The sequence below is a fragment of the Hordeum vulgare genome, chromosome 4H (assembly GCF_904849725.1).
Source record: "Hordeum vulgare subsp. vulgare chromosome 4H, MorexV3_pseudomolecules_assembly, whole genome shotgun sequence".
NCBI classification, from domain to species: Eukaryota; Viridiplantae; Streptophyta; class Magnoliopsida; order Poales; family Poaceae; genus Hordeum; species Hordeum vulgare.
Window position 1 is genome coordinate 574,857,943 of NC_058521.1, and position 12,838 is coordinate 574,870,780.

The window sequence follows — 12,838 nt, forward strand, 5'->3', positions numbered from 1 at the left end:
TCGCAACGTAACTGGGTGACTATAAAGATGCTCTACAGGTATTTCTGAAGGTGTTCGTCGAGTTAGTACGGATCGAGACTGGGATTTGTCACTCCGTGTGACGGAGACGTATCTCGGGGCCCACTCGGTAATACAACATCACACACAAGCCTTGCAAGCAATGTAACTTAGTGTAAGTTGCGGGATCTTGTATTACGGAACGAGTAAAGAGACTTGCCGGTAAACGAGATTGAAATAGGTATGCAGATACTGACGATCGAATCTCGGGCAAGTAACATACCGAAGGACAAAGGGAATGACATAAGGGATTATATGAATCCTTGGCACTGAGGTTCAAACGATAAGATCTTCGTAGAATATGTGGGATCCAATATGGGCATCCAGGTCCCGCTATTGGATATTGACCGAGGAGTCTCTCGGGTCATGTCTACATAGTTCTCGAACCCGCAGGGTCTGCACACTTAAGGTTCGACGTTGTTTTATGCGTATTTGAGTTATATGGTTGGTTACCGAATGTTGTTCGGAGTCCCGGATGAGATCACGGACGTCAGGAGGGTTTCTGGAATGGTCCGGAAACGAAGATTGATATATAGGATGACCTCATTTGTTACCGGAAGGTTTTCGGAGTTACCGGGAATGTACCGGGAATGACGAATGGGTTCCGGGAGTTCACCGGGGGGAGCAACCCACCCCGGGGAAGCCCATAGGCCTTGAGGGTGGCACACCAGCCCTTAGTGGGCTGGTGGGACAGCCCAAAAGGGCTCTATGCGCCAAGAAGAGAAAATCAAGAGAAAAGGGAAAAAAAAGGAGGAGGTGGGAAGGAAGGGGGACTCCCTCCCACCAAACCAAGTCCAACTCGGTTTGGGGGGGGGAGTCCTCCCCCCTTGGACTCGGCCGACCCCCTTGGGGCTCCTTGAACCCCAAGGCAAGGTCCCCTCCCTCCCACCTATATATACGGAGGTTTTAGGGCTGATTTGAGACGACTTTTCCACGGCAGCCCGACCACATACCTCCACGGTTTTTCCTCTAGATCGCGTTTCTGCGGAGCTGGGCGGAGCCCTGCTGAGACAAGGTCATCACCAACCTCCGGAGCGCCATCACGCTGCCGGAGAACTCTTCTACCTCTCCGTCTCTCTTGCTGGATTAAGAAGGCTGAGATCATCGTCGAGCTGTACGTGTGCTGAACGCGGAGGTGTCGTCCATTCGGTACTAGATCGTGGGACTGATCGCGGGATTGTTCGCGGGGCGGATCGAGGGACGTGAGGACGTTCCAATACATCAACCGCGTTCACTAACGCTTCTGCTGTATGATCTACAAGGGTACGTAGATCACTCATCCCCTCTCGTAGATGGACATCACCATGATAGGTCTTCGTGCGCGTAGGAAATTTTTTGTTTCCCATGCGACGTTCCCCAACAGTGGTATCAGAGCTAGGTTCATGCGTAGATGTCTTCTCGAGTAGAACACAAAAGTTTTTGTGGGCGGTGATGTGCGTTTTGCTGCCCTCCTTAGTCTTTTCTTGATTCCGCGGTATTGTTGGATTGAAGCGGCTTGGACCGACATTACTCGTACGCTTACGAGAGACTGGTTTCATCGTTACGAGTAACTCCGTTGCTCAAAGATGACTGGCAAGTGTCGGTTTCTCCAACTTTAGTTGAATCGGATTTGACCGAGGAGGTCCTTGGATGAGGTTAAATAGCAACTCATATATCTCCGTTGTGGTGTTTGCGTAAGTAAGATGCGATCCTAGTAGATACCCATGGTCATCACGTAAAACATGCAACAACAAAATTAGAGGACGTCTAACTTGTTTTTGCAGGGTATGCTTGTGATGTGATATATTGGATGTATGAGATGATCATGTTGTAATAGAAATATCGACTTGCACGTCGATGGTACGGCAACCGGCAGGAGCCATAGGGTTGTCTTTATACTAACGTGTGTGCTTGCAGATGCGTTTACTATTTTGCTAGGAAGTAGCTTTAGTAGTAATAGCATGAGTAGCACGACAACCCCGATGGCAACACGTTGATGGAGATCATGGTGTGGCGCCGGTGACAAGAAGATCGTGCCGGTGCTTTGGTGATGGAGATCAAGAAGCACGTGATGATGGCCATATCATGTCACTTATGAATTGCATGTCATGTTAATCCTTTATGCACCTTATTTTGCTTAGAATGACGGTAGCATTATGAGGTGATCTCTCACTAAAAATTTCAAGACGAAATTGTGTTCTCCCCGACTGTGCACCGTTGCTACAGTTCGTCGTTTCGAGACACCACGTGATGATCGGGTGTGATAGACTCAACGTTCACATACAACGGGTGCAAAACAGTTGCGCACGCGGAACACTCGGGTTAAGCTTGACGAGCCTAGCATGTGCAGACATGGCCTCGGAACACATGAGACCGAAAGGTCGATCATGAATCATATAGATGATATGATTAGCATAGGGATGCTTACCACTGAAACTATACTCAACTCACGTGATGATCGGACTTGAGCTAGTGTAAGTGGATCATGAACCACTCAAATGACTAGAGAGATGTACTTTTTGAGTGGGAGTTTAGCGAATAATTTGATTAAGTTAAACTCTAATTATCTTGAACATAGTCTAAGTCCACTATGAATATATTTGTGTTGTAGATCATGGCTCGCGCGAAAGTCATCCTGAATTTTAATACGTTCCTAGAGAAAGCTAAGTTAAAAGATGATGGAAGCAACTTTGTAGACTGGGCTCGTAATCTTAAGTTAATATTACAAGCTGGGAAGAAGGATTATGTCCTTAATGCTGCGTTAGGAGATGAACCACCTGCTACGGCTCATCAGGATGTTAAGAACGCTTGGTTAGCACGTAAGGAGGACTACTCAATAGTTCAATGTGCAGTCTTGTATGGCTTAGAACCGGGACTTCAACGTCGCTTTGAGCGTCATGGAGCATTTGAGATGTTCCAGGAGTTGGAGTTTATCTTTCAGAAGAACGCCCGGATCGAGAGGTATGAGACCTCCGATAAATTCTATGCTTGCAAGATGGAGGAAGACTCATCTGTCAGTGAACATGTGCTCAAAATGTCTGGGTACTCAAACCGTCTAGCTGAGCTGGGGATTGAACTCCCGCAAGAAGCTATCACTGACAGAATCCTTCAATCACTGCCGCCAAGCTATAAAGGCTTTGTGTTGAACTACAACATGCAAGGGATGAACAAGTCTCCCGGCGAGTTGTTTGCGATGCTGAAAGTCGCAGAGTCTGAACTCCGTAAAGAGCATCAAGTGTTGATGGTGAATAAGTCCACTAGTTTCAAGAGAAACGGCAAAGGCAAGAAGGGAAATTCGAAGAAGTGCGGCAAGCCTGTTGCCAATCCGACGAAGAAACCCAAAGCTGGACCTAAGCCGGAAACGGAGTGTTACTATTGCAAGGGTATGGGTCACTGGAAGCGCAATTGCCCCAAGTATCTGGCAGATAAGAAGAAGGGGCAAAGAAAAATCAGGTATATTTGATATACATGTTATTGATGTGTACTTAACCGGCTCTCGTAGTAGTGCCTGTGTATTCGATACCGGTTCTGTTGCTCATATTTGCAACTCGAAACAGGAACTGCGGAATAGGCGAAGGATGGCGAAAGATGAAGTGACGATGCGCGTAGGAAATGGTTCCAAGGTTGATGCAATCGCCGTCGGCACAGTGTCACTTCAGTTACCGTGAGGATTAGTGATGAACTTAAATCATTGTTATTTAGTGCCTGCGTTGAGCATGAACATTATATCTGGATCTTGTTTATTGCGAGACGGTTACTCTTTTAAGTCAGAGAATAATGGTTGTTCTATTTCTATGAGTAACATCTTTTATGGTCATGCACCGAATGTGAGAGGATTGTTCATATTGAATCTTGATAACGATACGCATATACATAACATTGAGACCAAAAGAGTTAGAGTTAACAATGATAGCGCCATATTTTTGTGGCACTGCCGCTTAGGTCATATTGGTGTAAAGCGCATGAAGAAACTCCATGCTAATGGACTTTTGGAGTCACTTGACACGTGCGAACCATGCCTCATGGGCAAGATGACTAAGACTCCGTTCTCCGGAACAATGGAGCGTGCAAGTGACTTGTTGGAGATCATACATACCGATGTGTGTGGTCCGATGAGCGTGGAGGGACGCGACGGATATCGTTATTTTCTCACCTTCACTGAAGATTTAAGTAGATATGGTTATGTCTACTTGATGAAGCACAAGTCTGAAACATTTGAAAAGTTCAAGCAATTTCAGAGTGAAGTGGAAAATCATCATAACAAGAAGATCAAATTCCTACGGTCCGATCGTGGGGGTGAATATCTGAGTTTCGAGTTTGGTGCTCACTTAAGACAATGTGGAATTGTTTCACAGTTAACACCGCCTGGAACACCACAGCGTAATGGTGTGTCCGAACGTCGTAATCGTACTCTATTAGAGATGGTGCGATCTATGATGTCTCTTACTGATTTGCCGTTATCATTTTGGGGCTATGCATTAGAAACAGCTGCATTCACTTTAAATAGGGCACCATCAAAATCCGTTGAGACGACACCATACGAACTGTGGTTTGGCAAAAGGCCAAAGTTGTCGTTTCTTAAAGTTTGGGGATGTGATGCTTATGTCAAAAAGCTTCAGCCTGAAAAGCTGGAGCCCAAAGCGGAAAAGAGCATCTTCATAGGTTACCCAAAAGAGACAGTTGGGTACACCTTCTATCTCAAATCCGAGGGCAAAGTGTTTGTTGCTAAAAACGGAGCTTTTCTCGAGAAGGAGTTTCTCTCGAGAGAATTGAGTGGGAGGAAGATAGAACTTGACGAGGTTGTCGAACCTCTCATCCCTCTGGATGGTGGCGCAGGGCAAGGGGAAACCTATGTCATTGCAACGCCGGTTGAGGAGGAAGTTAATGATGATGATCATGAAACTCCAGTTCAAGTTTCTGTCGAACCACGCAGGTCGACGAGACCACGTGCTGCTCCAGAGTGGTACGGTAATCCCGTCTTATCAATCATGTTGTTAGACAACAATGAACCTGCGAATTATGAAGAAGCAATGGTGGGCCCAGATTCCAACAAATGGCTGGAAGCCATGAAGTCCGAGATAGGATCCATGTATGAGAACAAAGTGTGGACTTTGGAGGTACTGCCTGAGGGCTGCAAGGCCATTCAGAACAAATGGATCTTTAAGAGGAAGACGGACGCTGACGGTAATGTGACCGTTTATAAAGCTCGACTTGTGGCAAAGGGTTTTTCACAAGTTCAAGGAGTTGACTACGATGAGACTTTCTCACCCGTAGCGATGCTTAAGTCCGTCAGAATCATGTTAGCAATAGCTGCATTTTTCGATTATGAAATCTGGCAGATGGATGTCAAAACGGCGTTCCTTAACGGTTTCCTTAAGGAAGAGTTGTATATGATACAACCCGAAGGTTTTGTCGATCCTAAGAATGCTAACAAGGTGTGCAAGCTCCAGCGATCCATTTATGGACTGGTGCAAGCATCTCGGAGTTGGAACAAACGCTTTGATGAGGTGATCAAAGCATTTGGGTTTATACAAGTGGTTGGAGAATCTTGTATTTACAAGAAAGTGAGTGGGAGCTCTGTGGCGTTTCTAATATTATATGTGGATGACATATTACTGATTGGAAACAACGTAGAGTTTTTAGAGAGCATAAAGGATTACTTGAATAAAAGTTTCTCTATGAAGGACCTAGGAGAAGCTGCTTACATTCTAGGCATTAAGATCTATAGGGATAGATCAAAACGCCTGATAGGACTTTCACAAAGCACATACCTTGATAAAGTTTTGAAGAGGTTCAAAATGGAACAGTCCAAGAAAGGGTTCTTGCCAGTTCTACAAGGTACGAGATTGAGTAAGACTCAGTGCCCAGCAACTGATGAAGATAGAGAGCATATGCGCTCCGTCCCCTATGCTTCAGCCATAGGTTCTATCATGTATGCGATGCTGTTTACTAGACCGGATGTTAGCCTGGCCATAAGTATGGCAGGTAGGTTCCAGAGTAATCCAGGAGTGGATCACTGGACAGCGGTCAAGAATATCCTGAAGTACCTGAAAAGGACTAAGGAGATGTTTCTCGTGTATGGAGGTGACGAAGAGCTCGCCGTAAAAGGTTACGTCGATGCAAGCTTTGACATAGATCCGGACGACTCTAAGTCGCAAACCGGATACGTATTTATTCTTAATGGGGGTGCAGTAAGCTGGTGCAGTTCCAAGCAAAGCGTCGTAGCAGATTCTACATGTGAAGCGGAGTACATGGCTGCCTCGGAGGCGGCTAAGGAGGGTGTCTGGATGAAGCAGTTCATGACGGATCTTGGAGTGGTGCCAAGCGCACTGAATCCAATAACCTTGTTCTGTGACAACACTGGTGCCATTGCCTTAGCAAAGGAACCACGGTTTCACAAGAAGACCAGACACATCAAACGACGCTTCAACCTCATCCGCGACTACGTCGAGGGAGAGGACGTGAATATATGCAAAGTGCACACGGATCTGAATGTAGCAGACCCGCTGACTAAACCTCTTCCACGGCCAAAACATGATCAACACCAGAACTGTATGGGTGTTAGATTTATTACAATGTAATTCACATGGTGATGTGAGGGCTAGATTATTGACTCTAGTGCAAGTGGGAGACTGTTGGAATTATGCCCTAGAGGCAATAATAAATATAGTTATTATTATAATTCCTGTTTCAAGATAATCGTTTATTATCCATGCTATAATTGTATTGAATGAAGACTCATTTACATGTGTGGATACATAGACAAAACACCGCCCCTAGCAAGCCTCTAGTTGGCTAGCCAGTTGATCAAAGATAGTCAGTGTCTTCTGATTATGAACAAGGTGTTGTTGCTTGATAACTGGATCACGTCATTAGGAGAATCACGTGATGGACTAGACCCAAACTAATAGACGTAGCATGTTGATCGTGTCATTTTGTTGCTACTGTTTTCTGCGTGTCAAGTATTTATTCCTATGACCATGAGATCATATAACTCACTGACACTGGAGGAATGCTTTGTGTGTATCAAACGTCGCAACGTAACTGGGTGACTATAAAGATGCTCTACAAGTATCTCCGAAGGTGTTAGTTGAGTTAGTATGGATCAAGACTGGGATTTGTCACTCCGTGTGACGGAGAGGTATCTCGGGGCCCACTCGGTAATACAACATCACACACAAGCCTTGCAAGCAATGTAACTTAGTGTAAGTTGCGGGATCTTGTATTACGGAACGAGTAAAGAGACTTGCCGGTAAACGAGATTGAAATAGGTATACGGATACTGACGATCGAATCTCGGGCAAGTAACATACCGAAGGACAAAGGGAATGACATACGGGATTATATGAATCCTTGGCACTGAGGTTCAAACGATAAGATCTTCGTAGAATATGTAGGATCCAATATGGGCATCCTGGTCCCGCTATTGGATATTGACCGGGAAGTCTCGCGGGTCATGTCTACATAGTTCTCGAACCCGCAGGGTCTGCACACTTAAGGTTCGACGTTGTTTTATGCGTATTTGAGTTATATGGTTGGTTACCGAATGTTGTTCGGAGTCCCGGATGAGATCACGGACGTCACGAGGGTTTCCGGAATAGTCCGGAAACGAAGATTGATATATAGGATGACCTCATTTGATTACCGGAAGGTTTTCGGAGTTACCGGGAATGTACCGGGAATGACGAATGGGTTCCGGGAGTTCACCGGGGGGAGCAACCCACCCCGGGGAAGCCCATAGGCCTTGAGGATGGCACACCAGCCCTTAGTGGGCTGGTGGGACAGCCCAAAAGGGCTCTATGCGCCAAGAAGAGAAAATCAAGAGAAAAGGAAAAAAAAGGAGGAGGTGGGAAGGAAGGGGGACTCCCTCCCACCAAACCAAGTCCAACTCGGTTTGGGGGGGGGGGGGAGTCCTCCCCCCTTGGACTCGGCCGACCCCCTTGGGGCTCCTTGAGCCCCAAGGCAAGGTCCCCTCCCTCCCACCTATATATACGGAGGTTTTAGGGCTGATTTGAGACGACTTTTCCACGACAGCCCGACCACATACCTCCACGGTTTTTCCTCTAGATCGCGTTTCTGCGGAGCTCGGGCGGAGCCCTGCTGAGACAAGGTCATCACCAACCTCCGGAGCGCCGTCACGCTGCCGGAGAACTCTTCTACCTCTCCGTCTCTCTTGCTGGATCAAGAAGGCCGAGATCATCGTCGAGCTGTACGTGTGCTGAACGCGGAGGTGCCGTCCGTTCGGTACTAGATCGTGGGACTGATCGCGGGATTGTTCGCGGGGCGGATCGAGGGACGTGAGGACGTTCCACTACATCAACCGCGTTCACTAACGCTTCTGTTGTACGATCTACAAGGGTACATAGATCACTCATCCCCTCTCGTAGATGGACATCACCATGATAGGTCTTCGTGCGCGTAGGAATTTTTTTGTTTCCCATGGGACGTTCCCCAACAGGGGGGGCAACCCATCCCGAGGAACCCCATAGGCCTTGGGAGTGGCACACCAGCCCTTAGTGGGCTGGTGGGACAGCCCAAGAAGGCCCTATGCGCCATGGATAGAAAATCAAAGAGAAAGAAAAAAAAGGAGGTGGGAAAGGAGAGAAGGACTCCACTTTCCAATCCTAGTTGGACTAGGATTGGAGGAGGACTCCTCCTCCCCTTGGTGTGCAGCCCTTGGGGCTCCTTGAGCCTCAAGGCAAGCCTCCCCTCCCTCCTCCTATATACATGGAGCAATTAGGGCTGACTTGGGACAACTTTTCCAAGGCAGCCCGACCACATACCTCCACGGTTTTACCTCTAGATCGCGTTTCTGCGGAGCTCGGGCGGAGCCCTGTCGAGATTAGATCACCACCAACCTCCGGAGCATCGTCACGCTGCCGGAGAACTCATCTACCTCTCCGTCTCTCTTGCTGGATCAAGAAGGCCGAGATCATCGTCGAGCTGTACGTGTGCTGAACGCGGAGGTGCCATCCGTTCGGCACTAGATCGTGGGACGGATCGCGGGACGGTTCGTGGGACGGTTCGCGGGGCGGATCGAGGGACGTGAGGACGTTCCACTACATCAACCGCGTTCACTAACGCTTCTGTTGTGCGATCTACAAGGGTACGTAGATCGGAAATCCCCTCTCGTAGATGGACATCACCATGATAGGTCTTCGTGCGCGTAGGAAAATTTTTGTTTCCCATGCGACGTTCCCCAACAAATATGTTGTTCTCAAGTCGCGTGGGGGGAAGCAAGCCGTGGAGGTGGTTGGGGACGGCGAGAACGCACGGCTGTGGGGGAAGACCAACTCCAAGAAGAAGGACAAGCGGGATGCGGCGTCGAACGCCTTGATCACAAGCGTGGATGGAATGATGAGTAAGAAGGACTCAACGTAGGAGGAGCGCTGGCGTTACAAACAAGATCAAATGAACGCCTCCATGGAGATCCAAAGGAGGAGGCTTGAGATGGACGCGGAGAAGCAAGCCAAGATGCTTGAGATGGAGGCGGAGAAACAAACTAAGATGCTAGAGACCGAGGCCGCCAACGCCAAGACCAAGGCGAAAGAAGTGCCTCTCGCGAGCATGATGACCGGGGTGGAGATCATGAAGGTGAATCTCAACACGTGTCGCCAAGGAAGAAGCCGTGGTTCGAGAAGATGCAAATCAACATGTTCAAGTTCGACGGGGAGTGATCTATGGCCACGTGCTTTTTTGTATGCCGGCAGGTGTGCTGGCATGACCACGTGACCGCGATGGCGTGGTCGAACTCAAGTCCCACCCATATTTTTGTGTGCTGGCATGTGTGCCGGCCGCTGACGAGTGCGTCGGTATAAACTGTGTGGTGATTGTATACCGGCGCTGGCATGATGCCGGCATAAGACATGGCCGCTGGCATGATCTATGGCTGCGGGCCTTTTTTCAAAATTATGTGCGGACATAAAATGGATCGGTGTGTTGAACGCACTGCCGATCCAAATCTAAAACATGACGGATGCCGGACGGGCGGTCGACCCAAACGGACAAAAACCGAACAAAACCGTCGTCCGTTTGGGTCGGTCCGGTGAAATTGCTCTTAGCAGCCAGCTGTTCGTCCTATGAAATGTAGCAGCAGATACAGCAACGCATGATTGATTCGTTCAAACTGCAAATGTCAACAATGAAGCGAAAACCACATATAATAAGGACAAAAATACCGAGAGGCCGCTGTAAACCATTCTTTGGCAAGGGAAGGTCCTTTGTGAAAAATTCTCTGGACATTTTGAATGTGTAAGAACTATATACTAATTGCTTAGATAAACTAGTTAGAATTTCCATGTGAGTTGAGTCAATAAGAGCATCTCCAACAAACGGCGACAGCGCTGCCTCTAAATTATTTTACAGCGCCGAAATAACGATAGGGCGACGCGTTAAGATTTTATTTGTCCAACAAATGCACAAAAACACGACGTACAATCTGATAATCCCACTTGCAGTGTCCAACACGCAATCTAGCTTTTCAATAATGCAGGCCGGAAGCGAGCAAACTTAAAATTTGCAGCGCGGGCGCTAATGTTTTTAAACGCGCTCTATTTTAAAGCTTCTGCTAAAACGCTGTTTCTTGTTTCCGACGCCTAAAAAACAATTTTCTTAATGCGTGAAGAAGTTTTTGAACGCATTTTGAAGATGTTTTAAGGTGTGTACGCTACTGGCGCGGCCATACTCATACGTTTGTTGTTGTATCTATGCTTGCTTGGGTCAGTTTGTGAGTTATAATGGACAAGTATTGCTTGGGTCAAAATTTATAGCGTGGGCGCCAACGTTTTTAAGCGCGCTCTATTTTACAACTTCTGCTGGAGCGCTGTTTTGTGTCTCCGACGCCCAAAACACAAATCTTTTAGTGCGTGGAGAAATTTTTGGATGCCTTTTAAAGATGCTCTAAGAGCATCTCCAACAAACGCGCAACGCTCCGCGCGCTAAAAAGCAATTTACAACGTCGGAGTTATCTGCTTTTGCGCGCAGGAGAGCTCTGACTCCAGCGGCCGCTGAAAAATTTGCGCACGCGTCGCGCTCCAACAGACGCACTAAAAAATTAGTGCGCCACAAATATATCCACAACAAACAGGTCCCTAATATTTACAAATAAGTCCATTTGACCAAAACAAAAACGCAATTAGGTCCCCAATCGTTGGAGCAAGCTAGCTAGCTGATGATCGAATCGCAAACGTGCTGATGGAATCACAAGCTAGCTAGCTTATTGATGGAATTAGCAAGCTACGCACGCGCTGCTTGCCACCGCACGCGAGCTAGCTTGGAATCGCAAGCTCCGCACGCGTCGCTCGCCTCCGGCCACCGCACACGCTCCCGGCCGGCGAGCTCGAGGCGGCGAGCAGAAGGGCAGCGGCGGCTCCCGGCCGGCACGCGCTCCCGGCCGACGAGCTCGAGGCGGCGAGTTGCAGCCGGCGAGCAGAAGGGCAGCGGCGGCTCCGCCCCGTGCCGGGACGAGCATGCACGAGTGGTGGCGGCGAGCTGTGGCTGTAGCGGCGAGCTCGAGGCGGGACGCGAGGGAGCGGAGCGAGTCGAAAGATTCAGCGCGCTGTACGCCGCGCACTAAATATCCCGCGTGCGATGCCGAAAGTCCCAACGCGCTGGATAGTTTTTGCAACGTGCTGGGTTTTACAGCGTGTGTTGTAGAGCTTTTTTCTTCTCCCGCGCGTTAAATTAGTGGGTTTTTCAACGCGCCCCTACTTTTAGCGTCTCTGTTGAAGATGCTCTAAGGTGTGTACGCTACTGACGTGGTCATACTCATACATTTGTTGTTGTACGCTTGCTTGGGTCGGTTTGTGAGTTATAATGGACAAGTATTGCTGCTTCATTTTTTCACTAGTACTTACACTTGCTTGATTTATCTCCTGGTAATGGGTCTTCGATCTGAGGGAACTAAGAGACACATCAAACGTCAAATTTAATGTTGAGAGTGATTTTTCTACAATGTACGGGATAATCAGACAGCCCCATTTGCAGCCCCATTTGCAAATACGACGCCTAATCCGACAGCCCCATTTGCAGTATCCAGCGTGCAATCCGGCGTTTCAATAATGCATTTCGGAAGCCAGCAAACTCAAAATTTGCAGCGCGGCTGCTAACGTTTTTAAGTGCGCTCTATTTTAGAGCGCTGTTTTCTGTCTCCGACGTTCAAGAAACAAATCTTTTAATGGGCGGAAAAGTTTTTAGGCGCCTTTTAAAGATGCTTTAAGGTGTATACGCTACTGGCCCAGTCATACTCATACGTTTGTTGTTGTACGTATGCTTGCTTGGGTCTGTTTGTGAGTTATGAGGGACAAGTATTGCTGCTTCATTTTTTCACTACTACTTACGCTTGCTTGATCTATCTCCTAGTAATATCTGAGGGAACTAAGAGACACATCAAACGTCAAATTTAATGTCGAGAGTGATTTTTGTACAATGTACGTGATATATCGCGTATGCATCGTTTGCTATTACTTCGAGATTCGTGCTAGTACGTTATTTGACAGTTTGCAAAACTTGTCTCGTTACAAAGTGTTACATAATGTTTCGTTGAGTCTTTGTCTTGTTTCAATGTCATAATGTATAATTGTGTACCAACAAATTAGAACGGACTTGTTTCCGATTGAATTTGCTGGTGGATGATGATATACAACAAAACATTATGCTACACTTTGAAACAGGAAAAAAACTCTAACATAGCACTTAAAAGCAAAACAAATATAGCTGACAAATATGACACAAACCTCAAAACAACGGTGGATTGCGGATCTGCATCTTCCACTTTCAAGAAGTAAACATTTGTAAATAGGCA